This window comes from Canis aureus, chromosome 17 (assembly GCF_053574225.1).
Source record: "Canis aureus isolate CA01 chromosome 17, VMU_Caureus_v.1.0, whole genome shotgun sequence".
Lineage (NCBI taxonomy): Eukaryota > Metazoa > Chordata > Mammalia > Carnivora > Canidae > Canis > Canis aureus.
This window is the reverse complement of record NC_135627.1, coordinates 18,398,086-18,416,982: the sequence shown is the minus strand read 5'-3', so window position 1 is coordinate 18,416,982 and position 18,897 is coordinate 18,398,086. Positions and strand designations below refer to the sequence as shown.

At 34.8% G+C, this 18,897-nt stretch overlaps 1 protein-coding gene across 6 annotated transcripts in view; it reads left to right on the top strand.

Annotated features, from left to right (window-relative positions):
* GPC5 (glypican 5) overlaps window positions 1-18,897 on the top strand; it is a 1,330,718-nt gene that overhangs the window by 469,790 nt on the left and 842,031 nt on the right. The gene's annotated exons all lie outside the window — the stretch shown is intronic.

Here is an 18,897-nt window from a genome sequence, read left to right as displayed (position 1 = left end):
TTTTTTTTTTAAGAGTTGATTTCTTTTTATTCGGGAATAACTATGGTCAACTTTCATGAAGGTAGAAGTTGACTGAGAAATGTTAAGAATCAAAGTGTAGAATAAAGCTGATAACCATATTTAACATTGTAGTTGGCTTTAGTTACAAAATATTTAGAATTTCTCTCCCTAAAACATTCACAGCAGAGGTGTTCATCTCACTTGCCTATTTCACCTCTAAATACCACCACAGTTAACTGGGATTGTGTGAGGTAAAGGAACAAACCCAATGGCTATTAACCCAGCATGGCTCTCTGGAGTTCTGACAGAGAAGCTGCTTACAGCCAAGTCTTACAAAGTGCTTAAAGCTCAACCTAAGAAATATGAGCATATCCACAATTTCACTCTAAAAGATTTCTGGATCTTCTCTAATGAGGGAGTATGTCCAGAAAATTTAAGACCTCAAGATTGTAGGGATGCCTGGGTGGCTCATGGTTGAGTGTCTGCCTTTGGCTCAGGGCATGATCCCATGATCCTGAGATCCAGTCCCAACATCAGGCTTCCCACAGGGAGCCTGTTTCTCCCTTCCTTCTCCCTATGTCTCTGCCTTTCTCTCTGTCTGTCTCATGGGTAAATAAATAAATAACATCTTTAAAAAAAAAGAACTCAAGAGCATAGATAGTGCCCTATTCAGCTTTTGCTCCTTCACATACTGTCTTAAATCTGACACCTGCTGGGCTTTAAATTAAGTTTGGTTGACATGAAACAAACTCTTCAGCTGCCTGGTAGGAAGTTTCCAAGAAAAACCCAGAAGTTCAACATTTTCAGAATCAATCCCTTTCCTCTGAATCTTATTCTTCCTTTGGCATTTCCAAATTTTATTACAGATATGGCAATCATTTGGGATTAACATTTTGGAGTTTCTGTTGGGTCTTGCATATGCTTTTGTCTTTAGATAATCATATGCCAAAGATTGTTGCCTCTGATTCATGCCTTTCTCTCAATTTTATTTCTGTAAACTAAGTCATTCACATATTAGCTCACAAATGAACTATTGTTGTAATGGCCTCCTAGCATCCAAACTCTCCTCTTCCAATTAACCTGCTAGAATTGTGTCTTCTTAAAGCAGACTTTATTTTATTTTTTATTTTTTAAAAGCAGACGTTAGGCCACATTTCTCCAAGCAGGTTCCCGTAACACCCAAAATAAGTGTTTTTAGTAGATGCCGCATGCAGGGAAATAGGTACAGAAGAGTGTGTTTAGTAAATAACTTTATAAAATCTAGTTTACATAAAGTTGAATAGAGTTTGCTTTTTGCTATTGCTATGTTAATATATATTAGAAATTTCTAAAAACGCTTTACATGTGCAGAACTTCTCTAACATATTTAACAAAAGAATAACAAAATAATCTGTTTTCTTAGAGGTATTCTTTTATAATTACCATAGACCAAACTTTCAGGGATTCCTCCTTATTGATGGAATCATATCCAGGCTTAGAGGACATTTCTAGTCTTTTCTCCCATCATTTCTTCACAGGTACTTTTTGCTCAGACCTGTTGGCACTATTCAACTTGTGCATCTTCTATTCCACATCTTGGTTCTTACTGTTGGTTTTATGTGATAGCTCTTGCAACCCACTTTACAGTGTCTCTTTTGAAAATCTGAAACTCATTTATCATGAATAAATCCTCCCGTTCTCTGCTGAGATTTACTGAAATTTAGTTGTCCTAGTATATAGTCAGAAGTAATCTCTACAGTGTTTCCGTGTAAGGATACAAGAATTCTACGTTAGTGGAATATTTACATGTACCCAACAAATTACTAAGTATTTATGTGTACTATATTTTATTTAATCATCTCATTTAATCAATAAAGAAATAGTAATCAACCCATTGCATAGATTGAAAAGTACTAAGACATATATAGTTAATATCATGTGTGCTGTTTTGTCAACTGTTAGCTAGGGAAGCTGCAATTTAAAGAAAATACAAATACCTCCAAAACTTCCTTGAGTTGCTTACACTATATTCCACATCATTTTTTTCTATTACTTTTGTAATTTTTAATGTGTTGTACCATGTATCATGGTAATTTATAGCTAGAAGCTGTTCCAATTATAATGCAAGCTATATGAAGAAGACACTGTAACTTATTAGATGTATAATTGTAATTGCATGGTATATAGCTAAATACATATTAATTTGAATTTTAGCCATTCTGTTTTATTAGCTGTCCTTATGATGTTTTGTTTGCTTCTATGTGATGTACTATATTTTTTAAAAAATCAATTCATGTTAAAATATCTCTGAGAATAAGAGTATGTATATATATATACAGATATATATATATTACTTTAAAAATAACCAAAAAAACACCTCATAGCCTATGTCAGTATACCAAAAAGTAGATTTTCTAGTAGGTCTGTACCAAAGTGGGCAAAATCAGATAGAGGTTATAAGAACGGTCAGCAGTAATCCAGAGGCAGAACTTTAAAAATAGTTAATTGAAAACATTTTTATATATACCCGGCTCTGGGAGCAGAAGTTAAGTGCCATAAAGAATGGGTTAGGTACCAAGGAAGGCTCAAAAATACTTTTCTTTTGTAGGCTCAGGCATGACCCTGAGCAGTTATATTGCAGATTGCTCTCTAAATTATCATCTTGAGAGTTATATTTGCTTTTAAATACATATATTAATATAACTGTATTCTGTGACTGACATTGGCTGCCTGATAATCACGGAAAATGGAGTGCTTCATTTTTATCTTAAAAACTGGATATCTTCAAAGGTCAAAGTTGGAACTTAAGTCTTATTTCAAAAGAGACTAGATGGCAGCTAAAGAATTTACACCGATCCCGAGCAAGCACCAGCCTTTCTTTGATCCATAAACACTAAGGGTGTCTAGAAATTATTTAGATCATTAAGTGGTGTGCTTGATCCTATTTACTCATCAGGAAAAATAAAGATTGGATGTTGAGAGTCCCTATGTTCTTTTTAGAGATAAATGAAACCCAGATGTTCTTAACTCCTACAAGTTTCAGGGATCACACCTCACTTCAAGCTAATGGGGAAGTTTCTAAAACCCACCACTGTTGACCATGGGTCTATCAGGTTCTTATCTCCAAACAACTTATGGATATTTTGAGAAATATATCAGTGGATTAAATTCTTTTCTTCTTCTTACTGCTATTGACTTTTCACAGTGATCTTGGCAAAGAGTGCTTCATTCTGTAGGTCAACTTTTGTCATCTCAAATAAGACATTTTTAGAATGTTACTCTGTCTTTGTGTCCTTGTCTCAAGTAAAAACGTGGCCTTTTCTCTTAGTTCCTTGGAGCAGATATAATTTCGGGCTCTAACATAGTAATGATGTTCTCCAGGGTTTAACTATACCCAAGGAAATGCTTTAGATGATGTCTTCCAGTTCCCCTTTCCAGGAATAAAAGTATTTTCTATCACTCCCATCTAATGTCATCCTCTTCTATAGCTACAATCACCCCTACAAAACCAATTTTAAGCAATAAAGTAATAGTTACCTTTTCTGTTATTAGCCAGAAAGGCTAGTCACCTCCCTGTTTCAAACCTTTTTATTTTATTTTAAAGATTTATTTATTTATTTATTCATGATAGACAGAGAGAGAGAGAGAGAGAGGCAGAGACACAGGAGGAGGGAGAACCAGGCTCCATGGCGGGAGCCCAGCACGGGACTCGATCTCGGGACTCCAGGATCACACCCTGGGCCAAAGGCAGGCACCAAACCACTGAGCCACCCAGGGATTCCCCCCTTTTTATTTTATAATTAGATAGTTATTTAACCTTCTTCATTAAAAAGTCTCACTAATGTGTATTTTTCCTAAAGAAATAAATTGTCACCTCTCCCCATCTGGTCCATTCACTTGTTCAAGGAAACAATATATCAAACTCCTCTTCTTTCACAAGGATTTTGAAAATCTAGTGTAGGAGGAATGATGGATATGAATCAAGTGGTAATATGTTAATTACAACTAGGTTATATATTATGAAGGAAGGGGACATGGTACTATATTGACCATATAACTTATTGAAGAAGTCATCGTGGTCTGAAAGATAATTAAGAGTGTATTAGGAGAAAAATATGTGGCATAGAATGAGAGTGCCACAAAGCAAAAAAAAAAGGGAGAGGAAGATAAAGAGAGAGAGAAAGAGAGAGAGCAAGTGCATGTAGTGTATAATGAGTGTAGTACAATGAAGACAGAGAAAAGTAATGTAATCTGAGCTCAGAGTACAAGTGGGGAACGGGTAGGAAATACAGCAAGTAGGCAGGAGTAGGACCACATAGGGCCTGTACTAGATGATAAATGGTTTGTGTTTATCAAAGAAGAATAAAAAGTCATACAGGGGCTTAAATTGAGGCATGTACTAACTAGATTTGCATCTGAAAAAAAAAAATCCAGTAGACAGTAGGTAGAGTATTGCATGGAAGCTCAGAAAACCTAAAAAAACTATTTAGTGGATTCTAGTAGCCATTCCTAACAGTATTGTAGTCTAGGATAGTGCAGGAGAAAAACAAAAAGGAGATAGGTAGGTGTGAAAGCTATGTAAGAGGTAAAATTGTCTGGATTGAGCATTTGGCCCTGAGAAGGGTATGACAGCATGACACAAGTAGCTCCTAGATGTTTGGCCTATACAACTAGACTCATAGTGGTAGAATTATCCAAAATAAAAATCAATGGGATAAAACTAATACATCAAAAGGAGCATTAGTTTACTCTTGAATATGTGAAGTTTGGAAAGGTCTTCAGAATTAATATCAAGTAGAAAACTGATGTTGCTGGTTTAAACTTCAAAGGATAAGTCTGAGTTAGAGATATAGACTGTGTCATTATCAAACAATGGAGATACTAGATTTCATAGCTGTGGATAAAATTTTCTCAGGAAATAATATGAAGTGACAAGAAAATTGGGTGTAGGATTGAACATTGAGGAAGACACCAAACATGTAATGTGACCAATTAGAGGAAGATGAGCCTCTGCAAGGAAGCAGAAAGATCAACTAAAGATTCAGGTGAGGGATCCCTGGGTGGCGCAGTGGTTTAGTGCCTGCCTTTGGCCCAGGGCGTGATCCTGGAGACCCGGGATCGAATCCCACGTCGGGCTCCCGGTGCATGGAGTCTGCTTCTCCCTCTGCCTGTGTCTCTGCCTCTCTCTCTCTCTCTGTGTGTGTGTGACTATCATAAATAAATAAAAAAATTACAAAAAAAAAAAAAGATTCAGGTGAATTTAGATTTTCACTGCCAGAAAAAAACAAGGAACAACAACAACAACAAAAAACCTATCTCATCTATTTGTCTACTTATCAATCTATCCAAACAATTATTTATATCATAGCTACAATGTTCCATGTACTGTTCTAAATTCTTTACAAATGATATCTTGCGGGCAGCCCAGGTGGCTCAGCGGTTTAGCGTCGCCTTCAGCCCAGGGCCTGATCCTGGAGACTCAGGATTGAGTCCCACATCGGGCTCCCTGCATGGAGCCTGCTTCTCCCTCTGCCTGTGTCTCTGCCTTTCTCTCTGTGTCTCTCATGAATAAACAAAATCTTTATATTTTTTTAAGATTTTATTTATTTAATCATAGAGACACAGAGAGAGAGAGAGAGGCACAGAGACACAAGCAGAGGGAGAAGCAGGCTTCAGGCAGAGAGCCTGACGGGGGACTTGATCCAGGGTCTCCAGGATCACACCCTGGGCTGCAGGCGGTGCTAAACCACTGTGCCACCGGGGCTGCCCTAAACAAAATCTTAAAAAACAAACAAACAAACAAACAAACAAACAAAAACCAAATGATATCTTGCTTAATTTAAAATAGCATTCCCCCTATTTCTTACCCCTATCTCCAGTTTCCTATGCCAACAGCTTTTAGTCATCTAGGTATAAAAGTTTTAGACATAATAGCAATTGTATTAACTAAGATAAGCAACTACTATAATAAACAATATCCACTTCTCTGGGGATTATCATAATAAGTTTATGTCTCACTATAATATCCAATGAAGATAGCTCATAGGTATTTGCATTGAAGAGTCATGCAGGGATGTAGGCTTCTTCCATCATATGACTCCCCTTTTCTCTATGTTAAAGGAGTGCTCTGCATTCAACTAGTGGATAGGGAATGGGCAAACTTAATAACACAGGAGGTTTTAATGGGATCAGCTTGGAAGTCAAACAAATACTTATCTCATTACTTTAGGACTATCTTTGCTTGAGGATCTCAAATAATACCATAGATATCTCTCCTGCAATTGGCTTAGGTTTCTTAGAAATGAGACAGAAGGGAACACAATTAAGTCATGGTAGTTAATTTATTTGGAAGTCTGCATGCTGTCCTTTATGGGACCTTCAAAGCCATCTACTCAGCAGCCTGGGGATGAATTCCATTGTAGCTTTGACATTTTCCAAGCCAGTCGTCCATTCTACCCTGAGTACCACCAGGACTCTCAAAATTATGCAAATTAAACCACTAGAAGCAAGAGCGTCTTCTATACTGCTGATAAACTTATGTGCTAAGCACAGTAGTGGAAAACTGCACCACACGGTGTTTCATTAAGCAGATGTGAATGCATTCTGGCTCATTCTTTGCTGGCTTATTCATTTTACTTAGATGTATCCACAACAGAGGCAACACAACATATCTCATCTTCCCTAAACTAAATTACAAATTTTTGGTTATCACTACTTCTCTGAGACTGTGACCCTTATCAGACAGTTGGGTTAACAGTCATGTGACAACCACATCAGGTAAAGAGATTCCCTCTTTCTCCTAAGTTATTTTTGTTCAAATGTCTACTTCAATTAACATAAACACATTTTGTTTGATGGGAGAGAAAAAGTAGTGCAACTAATTTTTTTTCAAAATGTTAAAAACTATTTTGAAAAATAAAGATCTATTTTTATGTGAAGTTTAGTATTAGATTTAGCACTGTTTCTACAGAAGAGCAAGTTCAGAAAGGGGCAAGCAAGTTAAAATCTATGGCACAGTGTTGAAATCCTCACAGGTAAATGCCTTCATATTGATTTTTAGTATGGGTTTGAAGATCTGTCATGAAGATCTATTGACTTATGTGGCTTATGATGAAGATTACAGATACTTTTTTCCAGATTGTATTTCTCCACACAAGATTTTACAAAAATATAGCTGGACTTGTTTTGAAAGATACATTAGGAGAGAAGAAGTGTATTTCCCAAAACTTGATATATAGAAACAGTAGGTTCAGTTCCTGACTTTATTTCTAAATTGTATGTAGGTTTATTTAGACTGAACAAGAGAAATTCATATAAGTGGAATTTAGAAAGATAAATCTGGGGGCATGGGTGGATAGCCAATACTTAAAAGACCTAGGGCATTGTGTTATCTAGACAACCCTAGAACCTAAGCACCTTCCACTCTTCTACAGTATGAAGGGATAAAGACACAACAGTACTTAGTCATAATCCAACTCTATTATATTGTAAGTATATACAATACTTATTTGGGGTTATTTTATGAAATGAGAACTCTTGAGACTACTTTGAAATATAGTGGGAATTTTTGGAAACATCTGGAGTAAGCTCGGTCTGGATTTGCAGCAACCCAGAGCTCAGAGATCTTTACTAAGTGCCTTCTAGCTAAGAGTTCTAGTGACTGGTGCCAGTTTATGGAATGAGGGTCAGGGCCATTGTCTACTGGTCAATATTAAAGAAGTATTATGTACATAGAAGGTATAAGTGTGGAAAATAAAGATATAAGCCTCTCAATTCTTTTTTCAAGAAAAGCATTTAATCCTTTAGTAGTATAGTTTATTTATATAATACTTGCCTCTTCATTCCTTCAGTTTACTATAAACAATTGACTACTGTAAACATATAAAATGTTCAAATAAATTTAAATAATGTAATATCACTATACATTGACCAAAAAGTATATGAACTACCTTTACAATGATAGTTTCCAGCATTCTTAATAACAGTGAATAAGAATATTACTGTACTCAGTTTTCAATTTATTATAACACAAAAATGTAGTGCCTTTGTCAGTTGAACTCTGAATTTTTTTAAATGACCATCGTCATTACTTAAATGTCACAACATTTTAGGAGTTAAGTAAAAATGCAACTAATAGAAAAACCCCTGATTTTTGTCCTTGCCTTTCTGGTAATGCTTACCAATAAATATTTCTGTAATTATTCATGATAGAAACTTAAAAATTTGCTTCAAACAATAAAAATGGAAAAAGAGTATCTTAGTGGAGAAACCTGGTAGATACCACTTTAATTAATTAAGTAACCAAGGTTAAAATCACCTTGGTGGTAAGTCATATTGATATCACACACCCCTTGATATGATGCATTGATATTATTGTTATTATGTGTTATTCTTACCTTGAACCAGTCTAATCACAAAATCAATCACACAAACTCAAACTGAGGGAAATTCTGCAAAATCTAGATCATTCCGATTACTCATCAAAACTGTCAAAATCATTAAACAAAAAAGATGTAAAGACTAAATGTAATGTACTCTCCTGGATTTGGATTAAACCCTAGATAAATAAAGGACTTTAGTGAAAAAAATGGTGAAATTTGAGTAAAGTCTGTAGTTTAGTCAATAGTATTGTACTAGTATTAAATTCTTAGTTTGGACAAATGTACTGTGGTTATATAAAATGTTAACATTGACATATAGGATATATGGGATCTTGTATATTTTTGCAACCTTTTTATTAAGTTTTTTAAATTTTAATTCCAGGATGGTTAACATAGTGTTTTATTAGTTTCAAGTGTATGATAGAATGATTCAACAATTCTATACATCATCATTATCCCAATACAAAAAGTTAAAAGAGAGAGAGAGAGAGAGAGAGAGAAATTCTATTAAGGAATCCTGCTATCTTGTACAGAAGAAATCTCTCCATGTTCATTTTCTTTTATGCAGACCACCTTCTATGGGATTATATTTACATATTACTGGCCATGATTCTGACAATGAATTAAGAAATGATAGCATTTATGGACTGGAAGCTATTTCAGAAGTAACTTATTTTAACTCTCTACATATAATGAAACCAGGACTCAGAGAAGATGTTTCACTTATTCTGGGAATATTGGGTGATTCGTGAGATGCTCAAAGCCAAAGCTCAGACCTCTGGGTTGAATTCTCTTTCTGCCATTTGTGATACCATCAAGTGAATCTGTATGGCAGACACCACTGCACATATTACCAATATTAACTCTTTTCATTCCCTAAACAGACCTTTGAGTTAGCTATTTTTTCATTGTGCCTGGCATGGAGTTGATTGTGTTAATTATTTTTAACATGGGTTTGGGCAGACAAACAACCTTATTGAATTTCCATTTCTAAAAGTTTGCTCTGGGATTTTAAAGGCTCTATCGGTTTGAAGGGAAGTGAGATTAGAGACAGAGGTACTTTCAAAGACTCCAGCAGAAGAAACTGCTGGTATATGAGTACATCAACCAGGGCTTTGCCACTGGAGCTGAAATGAGGAGTAATGAAGATATGGCTGACAGGAATTAGTGATTTATGAGACACATGAAGTAGAAGCCCCAAAATGTTCCACCTCTGAAATAAAAAATGCTCAGCCTCTCTTTTCTTCTTATAACCTTTCACCCACTGGTTCTACTACCTCTGATTTTTGGTTCTTTTTAAACCTCCTATTCCTTAAGGTTTATATGACCTCATATTACTTCTGTATCCATTCAGCCTAGATGCCATAGTCTGTCATTCACTGATCGTTGGCAACATTCTCAATTCCACTATCCTGTTGGTTCCTACCTGACAAACCCTTTGGGATTAATGCAGCTATCTTATCCTGTGAAACTAGGAAGTCTTGGAGAAAACTCTGAAGCTGCGCAAATTGTAGCAGGTACAAATGTCTGCATCCCATATCTTTTTCCTCTCCCCTCATGTGAGAACACTAAGTGAACCTTACCTCTATGGGGCCAATTCATCCATCTCCACATGCCCTAGCCTTATGCAATAAGTGTTTTTCACCATCAACATTTTTCTATATTGGGCTTTTTTTTTTTCCTGTTTGGACATATTAAAGTCTGTCTCAGCCCTAATACAATTTTCCCTCAGCTCTTTGTTTCCCATCAATTATGAGTCTGCCTCTATCTTACCCTTTCAGCCAAGCTGTTGAATTATCTTGGTTACACTATTTTCTCTCAAGATTAGGTCTTTGGACCTCACTCTTCTCAGTCTGATTGGCATTTCTGGACAATATTCTCCTCCTCCCTGTGGCCTCCCAGGGGATGGAAAGCTTTACATGTCTATACTGATGCCTCAGAAGTACAAGTGTGGCCACATTGTAGCTCCAGTGTCAGTGTGTGGGGAGAGATCATGTTTTATCCAGGTTTCTGTCTAGTGTCCAGTGTGGTTTGGAGTGGAAACTTGATATATGTTTCCTGAATCACTTGAGTAAAGAAAATAAATACATTTCCATGCTAAAGCCCAAGAGTCATATTCATTTGCAATTTGATTGACAACAGATGTGATTTGCATGTATATTTTCTAGAGCATCTCCTTGGTAAAACAAGGCAAAGTTATATTCTTAATCTTGTTTACGTAATTCTTAATTTTCTTTACATGTTTTCAACTTCTTCTTTCATATAAGGGTTTATTTCATCATCTACCTGACTTTTTAAAGCACCCTGTCTACTCATAATACTGTGACTATTCTAAAATTTGGCCTCTAACTTTAATTTCAAAAAGACTTAATTTTTCTATATCTTTACTTGCTACCTCTAGAGTCATAGTCATTTTATAATTTAACTTGGTGCGAACAGTCCATCAGGTTTCTAACAAGAGAACAATGACACAAAAAATGGAAATCTATACCAAGAACAGGTCCTATATCAACCTTTTCTGATTAATTCTCCCTTTCTTCTCAACGTCTAACTCATCCTGACTGAATCAATCAAAAAGCTATTACTTTCATACTTGGAAGTGTTGCTTTCAAAATCAATAAAAACACAGTTCATTTTTAATATGCAATATATTACAAAAGTGAGAATTCCCATTTACTTGAGGTGGAAATTTATGAAAAAAATGTATGATTGTTGGAAATCTTGTTGGCTGTGTGTATATATATATATATATATATATATACACACACACACATCTTCACAGGTTGTGTATTTCATTTCACTGAAGATTTTCATCACTATTAACTTCTTGTATGTATATATGTGTGTGAATGATATATGATAAAATAAATAGTGGGTTGCTTTACGGTGAATTGTTGCTCACATCTTATGCATCTGAATCATAGGCACAGGATGAATCAGCATCTTCTGTAAAGCTCTGGCTATAATAGCTAATTCTGTATTGAAAAATTATCTAAAGAATCATCCAAAGATACCTCTAGCAAAATTGTGTGAAGTTCTTCAGGGGGACATTAAAAACAGCTAGCCACCTAATAATAAATAATCATATCTTTCACTAATAAGTAATAAATAGAAGCTCTGGCTTCTATTTAAGAGTGATTAATTGGATTGTACATCTGTATTCAGGAATATCTATTTTATGATATGCTTTAATCACCATTCATCTGTACTTCTGTAGTAATTATGTATGTTTATAATAAAGTGAAGACCATGACTAAAGTCAATTTATGTGTAAGATTCTCTTATCCTGTGTTATTTATTTCATTTGAAAATATGTAATCTGGTATGAGATTATATAATCATCTATAAAACAGTGTACTTGCTTAACAGAATACCTCAATATCAGAGTATGTCAGTAAAAAGAGCACTATCTTATGTAGTATGATTTATTATTTTGATATGTAGTATATTTATTACTGTATTACTATAACCTTTTTTACTGGCCATCTCATAAACTTTCTGTATTCTTTCTTTGAATGTGATCACATGGTCATGGAAGAAAAGTTTTTAGATTATCAGAAGTTGACAGTTTTCAATGTAGTGTGTGTGCTTAGTATAAGATAGAATTGAATTTTGTATATGGGTGATGGATGAATTTTTACTGAGTGATGGATAGCTGTTCATTCTGTTAATGGCATTCCATCTATCAGCTACTTTTAATATGGTTGATCACAAGATGTTGCTGACTCAATTTTTGTAGATTAACTGAGGTAAAAGTGATACCTGTTTGAAGTTTCACTAATACAAAATTTCTCCTCTTGGAAGTAGGATGGATTATATTCTCTGTTGAGATGCTTTTCCATGTGAGTTCTTTACTGTCAACTTTCTTGTTCTCTCAACCGTATCTCTTCTGTATTAGCTGAATAGGGCTTTATATTGTTAAATGATTTATCCATGTCATGGAAAATTTATATCTCCAAATCTGCATTTCTTGCTACAAGTTACAAGTGGGAAATAACTTTAAAAAAATAAGGTAGTTTTCTGGTTCTCTGTGGCAGAGAAAGCTCCCTATAGTCCATCCTTCACATTGATTTAAGCTAAAAACTTGAAAATACAATAAACAACTAACTGAAGTCTCCGAAAAGTAAACAAAAGTGGGAGGATTATGAAATGCAGTCAAAATTTAGAGAGGCAGCCTATAATGTTGTTTCTTTTGTTTTTATCTCAACCAAAAAACAGAAAAAAACAAAATCAACAATAAAACACTCAAATAATATAGATATTATGAAATAGTAAAACAATGAAAACTATTTAGAATTATCAGAAAAAGATTAAAAATAAATTAAATGTAAATAATGAAATTTTAAAAAGGAATAAAAACATAAGCAAGGAACAAGATACTATAACATTAGCTTCATAATTCATTGGTTTGCATTTGTTATATTTGTATTTATTGACTCCTCTTTTAAAATTTTTGGATCTTTTTTGGCACATTTCTTCTAAATATTGTTAAATTGATTTTTCTTTCTAATATTATTAGAAAATATTTTTAAAACAAATTATCATTTATTTTTGTTTATAGGGCAAATACATATTTCCAGTTTTTATTTTTACAATTTTACCTATATCCTAAATTTCCCCCATTTCTTTTTTTTTAAGATTTTATTTATTTATTTATTTATGAGAGACAGAGAGAGAGAGAGGCAGAGACACAGGCAGAGGGAGAAGCAGGCTCTCTGCAGGAACCCAATGTGGGACTTGATCTCAGACCCCGGAATCAGGCCCTGAGCCAAAGGCAGATGTTCAACCGCTGAGCCACCCAGGTGTCCCTCCCCCATTTCTTAATATCTAATGGCTTTTCACTATGAGTGGCAATAAAATTAGACTAGGTGCTATTTCTTAATTTCTCTGCTACTCTTGCACTATTAAGTTTTTGTAACTGAACATTTATTAATACTTTATTTTGTACTATTTAATATGCTTGTATTATTATGGGTGAATTTTGACCTTTAAAAATATCGTGTTACTCTCAGCTATAATATATGAGACAACCAAGGAGCTAATACTACTGTCTACATGCTGGTGGGAGCAAATGTGCATGCTCGCTTGCTCTCTCTGTCTCTCTCTCAACTCCTTCTTCCCTCCCCTCCTAATTTTTGAAGTTGGATCATTTGTATATTGTCAGACCTGTCAATAAAATGTATTTTTACTTTTTCCACACCTTTTGCCCCTTAAATTTACAGATAAATGCATTCCATACTCACTTCCAGTCTTCATGAGAGTATTTCTCTAAGCAGTACTAAGTTGACTGAAGTTTCTTCTCAAGTGAATTCCTCAAGAAGATTGTTGGGGAGTGGAAAAATTTTATTTGCCCTTCAGCATTCTTCTGGCTGGGCTAAGAATTAAATTGACATGAGACAGATTGACAGGAGAAAATCTAATTTAATTACATATGTATGGGGAATTCACATAAACCTAAGAGGTTCCGAAGACAGGCAAAATGAAGTACATATATATCATTCTGGACTACAGAGCAGGGAATAGGGCCTGGGTCTTCAAAGGGAAGAAAGGTAATTCACTGGAAGAATGGAAAGAATACATGTTTGGTAAACAAGTATTTTCTAGGCAATGCAGAAATGATGGGACATAAAGAGGACTTTGATCAAACAGGTCTTGCTAAATTCTTTCCTGTCAACCACACATAATTTATATTATACTATATTATAATACTATATATATAATACTATATATTATATACTTGTATATATATTGTATATATAGTATATTATGGTATGTTATAGTATACCATATACACATAATTATATATGGTGACAGTTCTTTTTCTGGAACAGGTCCTCTATCTAAATGCTTTTTGGCAACTAGCAGGGAGGAGAAAAAGAAAAACTTGAGTCTTCTGTGTCTTAAAATTAATCAGCCAGAAGTAATCTATATGCCCAATAGATATATTTTGGGGTATCAAATTTTGTTCTCCTACAAGATCTTACTGTAAACAATGTTCCCTGCATTTATGGGTGATCATAACTGTAAGCTTTATTAATTGATGGGTATCTTGGAAGGACAAAGATAAAGCCATTGGCTTCCTTCTCTTGTTTTTTTTTAAAGATTTTATTTATTTATTCATGAGAGACACACAGAGAGAGAGAGACAGAGACAGAATGAGAGAAGCAGGCTCCCCACAAGGAGCCCAATGTGGGACTCAATCCCATACCAGAGAATCACACCCTAAACCAAAGGCAGATGTTCAGCCGCTGAGCCACCAGGCGTCCCAATTCCTTCTCTTGATTAATTTGGAGATAGTTTCTTCCATATTCTGGTATCAACTTTTGCTGTGGGAAACTCTGATGTCCCATTGATTTTCTTTTCTTATGACATGACTTCTGTATTTAGCCTCCCAAATAATACTTTCTTAATCTTGAAAGTCCAATTATTATCCAAGGATTTATCTTTGAGTTGAACATTCTGTATGGTCAACCTTGGCCCAACGTGGACATTTTTTTTTCTAATTGCTTTATCTTCTATATGTCTGCTTCATTGGAAGGATGAAGAGGATTCATTTTGTTTTCTTCTCTCACCATTTTTCTTTATGATTTTTACTTTCTTTGGGGTCCAGTCTTTCTTGTTTTCTTTGTATTTAGTTTTTTCTAAAAATTTCATCTTTAATCCTATTTCTTCCATGAATCCTACTAGTTTCAATTTCACTCACTGGCTATCTCTTCCCCAAGGTCTTGTATTTCACTTCACAGTTCTGTATTGTTCTTCATATAGGAATGTTGAATTTCCTTGACTAGCTAATAACAGAAGTTTCCTTCAGAAAGTGGGAAACAAGTTATAGAATTTGTGTAAGCATTATGGCTCAAGGGTCCTCTCATTGTTTGCTATAATGATAAACTGTTGCCTTGTGTTTGGGGCTATTATAGAGATACTGTTGTTCTAAATCCTGGGACCCAAACTGATTCAGAATGGTTTCCATTTATAGGCTTATCTTCTGTTTCCTGCTGCCCTACCACAGGTGGTACAAACTTTTTTTTTTCTTTTCTTTCTTTCTTTTTTTTTTTCCAGAGTGATTCACTCAGTGTTAGCAGTTATATTTTTATGTGTTCTTTGAGATTTTCCATTGAGCATTTTGTTCAGTATTCTCTCTCCACTTCCCTGAGGACTCCTATCCTATTAGCTCTTAACTCTGCTCCAGCACTGTTAACATTGATTGGAACCTCCTCTTCTGGGTTCATAGATTTGCTTGTAGATTTCTAGTGATCTACCACTGCTAGGTCCCTCATCCTTTTGGTTGTTTCTTCTATCAAAGCCTGACTTCCCTAGGGTGCTTCTTACCAGTTCAGAATTGTTTTTGAAAACATGTTACGTGATTTGTTGGAGTTAGAGGTCTTTCTTTGTCTCATGCTCTTATTGAAAATAATGTATATAGTTTATATTGTTTTTTTCTTCTTGTTTCTAAAAGAAGTAAGATGATGGAAATATACAAATCTTCGCACATGTTTAAATGATAGAAATATTTAAATTTACCATTACTCCATATTCATCTACCTCTTTTCAGAAAATTTAGCTTATTTTAGGTTTTATTCTTTAACATGATTGCATGAAATACAATTTCAAAAATAATAAATTAAAAATAATATACACTCTTTTGAGGGGAAGTACTGAAACCTGATATTTTCAGAAGATTTTTTGGGGGGCTTCCTCATTCTGAGTAGTTCCCTGTATTCTATAATTGACTGTGCTACATGCATAGATGCAAAATTATCCCTAGCCTCTCAGATATTACATGTTACATGGCAGGCTCAGTAAGTCTAGTGAATGGACAGCAGATGTCACTGTTGAATGAAATGAGCCATTCATTCTACTAATCTCATCCTTTATGTTCTGGAAGTGCTTTTCCAGGGTCCAAATCCTGGGGTTTACTGATAAAGAAGAAAAAAATTAAAATTAAACTCAGAACCCTGAGTCAGTTTCATAACTTGGCTTGGCACCTTAGGGCATGGGATGTAAGCCAGCTTTGCAATTAACTGAACTTCTTCATTTGAAATTAAAGCACACTTTTTCAAAGTTTACTCTTGCGTGGTAGAAAATGATTTGTGATATTAGAATTATGGATTCTTGTGTCTTACTTTGTGCAATTGTTTCCCATATTTTTTTTGAACATGTACCTGCAGGTTTAACTCCAGCAGCATTCCATCTGCTCATGCAGTGCTTTTCAAACTGATGTGACATTGGGAATCATGGCACACAGAAGCACCATGTAGTATTAAAATGTAGAATTGAGTAAAGTCAGACTATTTTATTGTAGTATATCCATCTCCTAAAATTCTCCTCCTAGTACCTTTTACTACTTAATGTTATATTTTGGAGGTGCCCATATTTCAATCCTTATTCGTCCTGAGGATTCAAATCTGGATACTTTCATTTTTCAGATAGCATTCATTCTTTGTAAGATAAAAGAAAATAACAGCATTTCCTGAATGTTTCTAAGTTATTTAACTTGTCTTTTTCTTGTCTTTTTTTTATATGGCCACCTGCTGACTTTTCTGAGTAATTTCTTACCCTTTCTATCAGAAATTCTTCTGAGATACAACTTATGTCTAACTAGTATACTGTTGCTAATTGATTCAGTTTGATTTTTCTCTTTAACTATTTTAATTTTGTTTCACAATCCCTTCATAGAGGAAACACTGATCAAAGTAGCATGACATCTTCATCCTAATTTTGTCAGTTCTTAAGTGGCAAGCTTATATAATTCTAGCTGCCTAATATGCAGTATAGTGGTTGATAGAGTGATCAAGAAAATGTGACATGCAAGACATAATCTGTCTTCAGGGAACACTACAGTTAAAATTATTGAATGAATTCCTGTCACTATTTATTTTAGTCCCAATTTCCATTCATATTTTGCTCATTGGGAATGGATAGGGAGGGGTGAGTCTTCTTTATTCTCCACAGCACTGAGCGCAATGCTTGGCCAAGAATAGAAAGTCAGTAGTTATTGAACTAGTGAAAGAATGAGGTTTTATTAAATACTTGTGTGGCTTATTCATAATATGAAACAAACAAAAGTAGAATTTGAAAAAGAAAGTGATATTGATTAATTGAGATATTAGGGTACAGATTTACTCTATTATCTATTGAATGAATTTTCACTGGGCACTCATTATTTGCTAAACACTGTTCAGGGTTGAGGGTACATTTGTGAAACCCTCCATTTTGGAGCTTACAGTCTAAATTGGGAAAGGCTCTGCTGACTATGTTTGTGGTATTTATCTTTTCTTGAAAATATAAAAAACGATCAACTATAGTCATTCTCCAATATAGATTATTTTTGTAATATTAAAAATACTCCAGAAATTCTTAAAATATATTTTAGGGAACATAATCTATCTAATTTCAATAATATAACCATGTATTTACAATTTCTCTCTGGTGGTTGGGTTTTGGCAGACATGATGTGATAGGTATTATACATGGATCCATTATATTGCAACAAACTGGGTTATAATGGAGATCTAACATGTGTAAATACCAACGAACTGAAATGCTGCACAGCCAAAGTGAATTATCCATGCTATGGCACAAATGCAATTTTAGTATGCCTTGTTAGTATACATGTCAGCTATGTTTTGGTTTTCCCGCTTTATGCAGTTATTACCATCCAGAAGAGACATATGGTATGTCAATAGTACAGCTTATTAAGGTGTTTGAGGAGGAAATATTAAGAATGTTCACCAGATGGTGTTTAGCTTCATAAGAGTGCAAATGATTACCAGGTAGTTGGTACTGTCTCATCTCCTTGATATTCATATATATCTTATAGTCCTTATGGAAACAACATTTTTTAAATACCAAAGTAATATCTTTGAAGAGCTCTTTGTATGTTACTATCCATTTGTTTGGTGTTAACTGGCTACTCCTGTTGTCTCCAACTGTAAAACTACCATTTAAAGTATAAAGAAGGGGATCCCTGGGTGGCTCAGCGGTTTAGTGCCTGCCTTTGGGCCAGGGCGTGATGCTGGAGACCGGGGATCGAGTCCCACATCAGGCTCCTGCATGGAACCTGCTTCTCCCTCTGCCTGTGTCTCTGCCTCTCTCTCTCTCTCTGTGTCTGTCATGATAAATAAATAAAATCTTTTTAAAAAGTATAAAGAAAAGCCCTCTATCTCCATGTGTTTCCAGAATTCTAATTAAGCAAAAATCTGATGACACCTCCCAGGGCTCCCATTCATGTGTGCACATTCAAAAATGAATATTATAAATACTATTATTATAAAAATGGTTAATTCATAACTCTGTAAAAATCAACAGTAAAGGAGGAACAAGAGGAAAGCAAAAAATCTAAAATACAAAATCTACTTTAAGAAGTTACATATAGGGGTGCCTGGGTGGCTCAGTCAGTTAAGCGTCCAAATCTTGATTTTGCCTCAAGTCATGATCTCAGGGTTATGAAACTGAGTGCCACAATAGGCTCTGCACTGGGTGTAGGGCCTGAAGATTCTCTCTCTCCCTCTATCCATACCCTTACTTGCTCCCACTC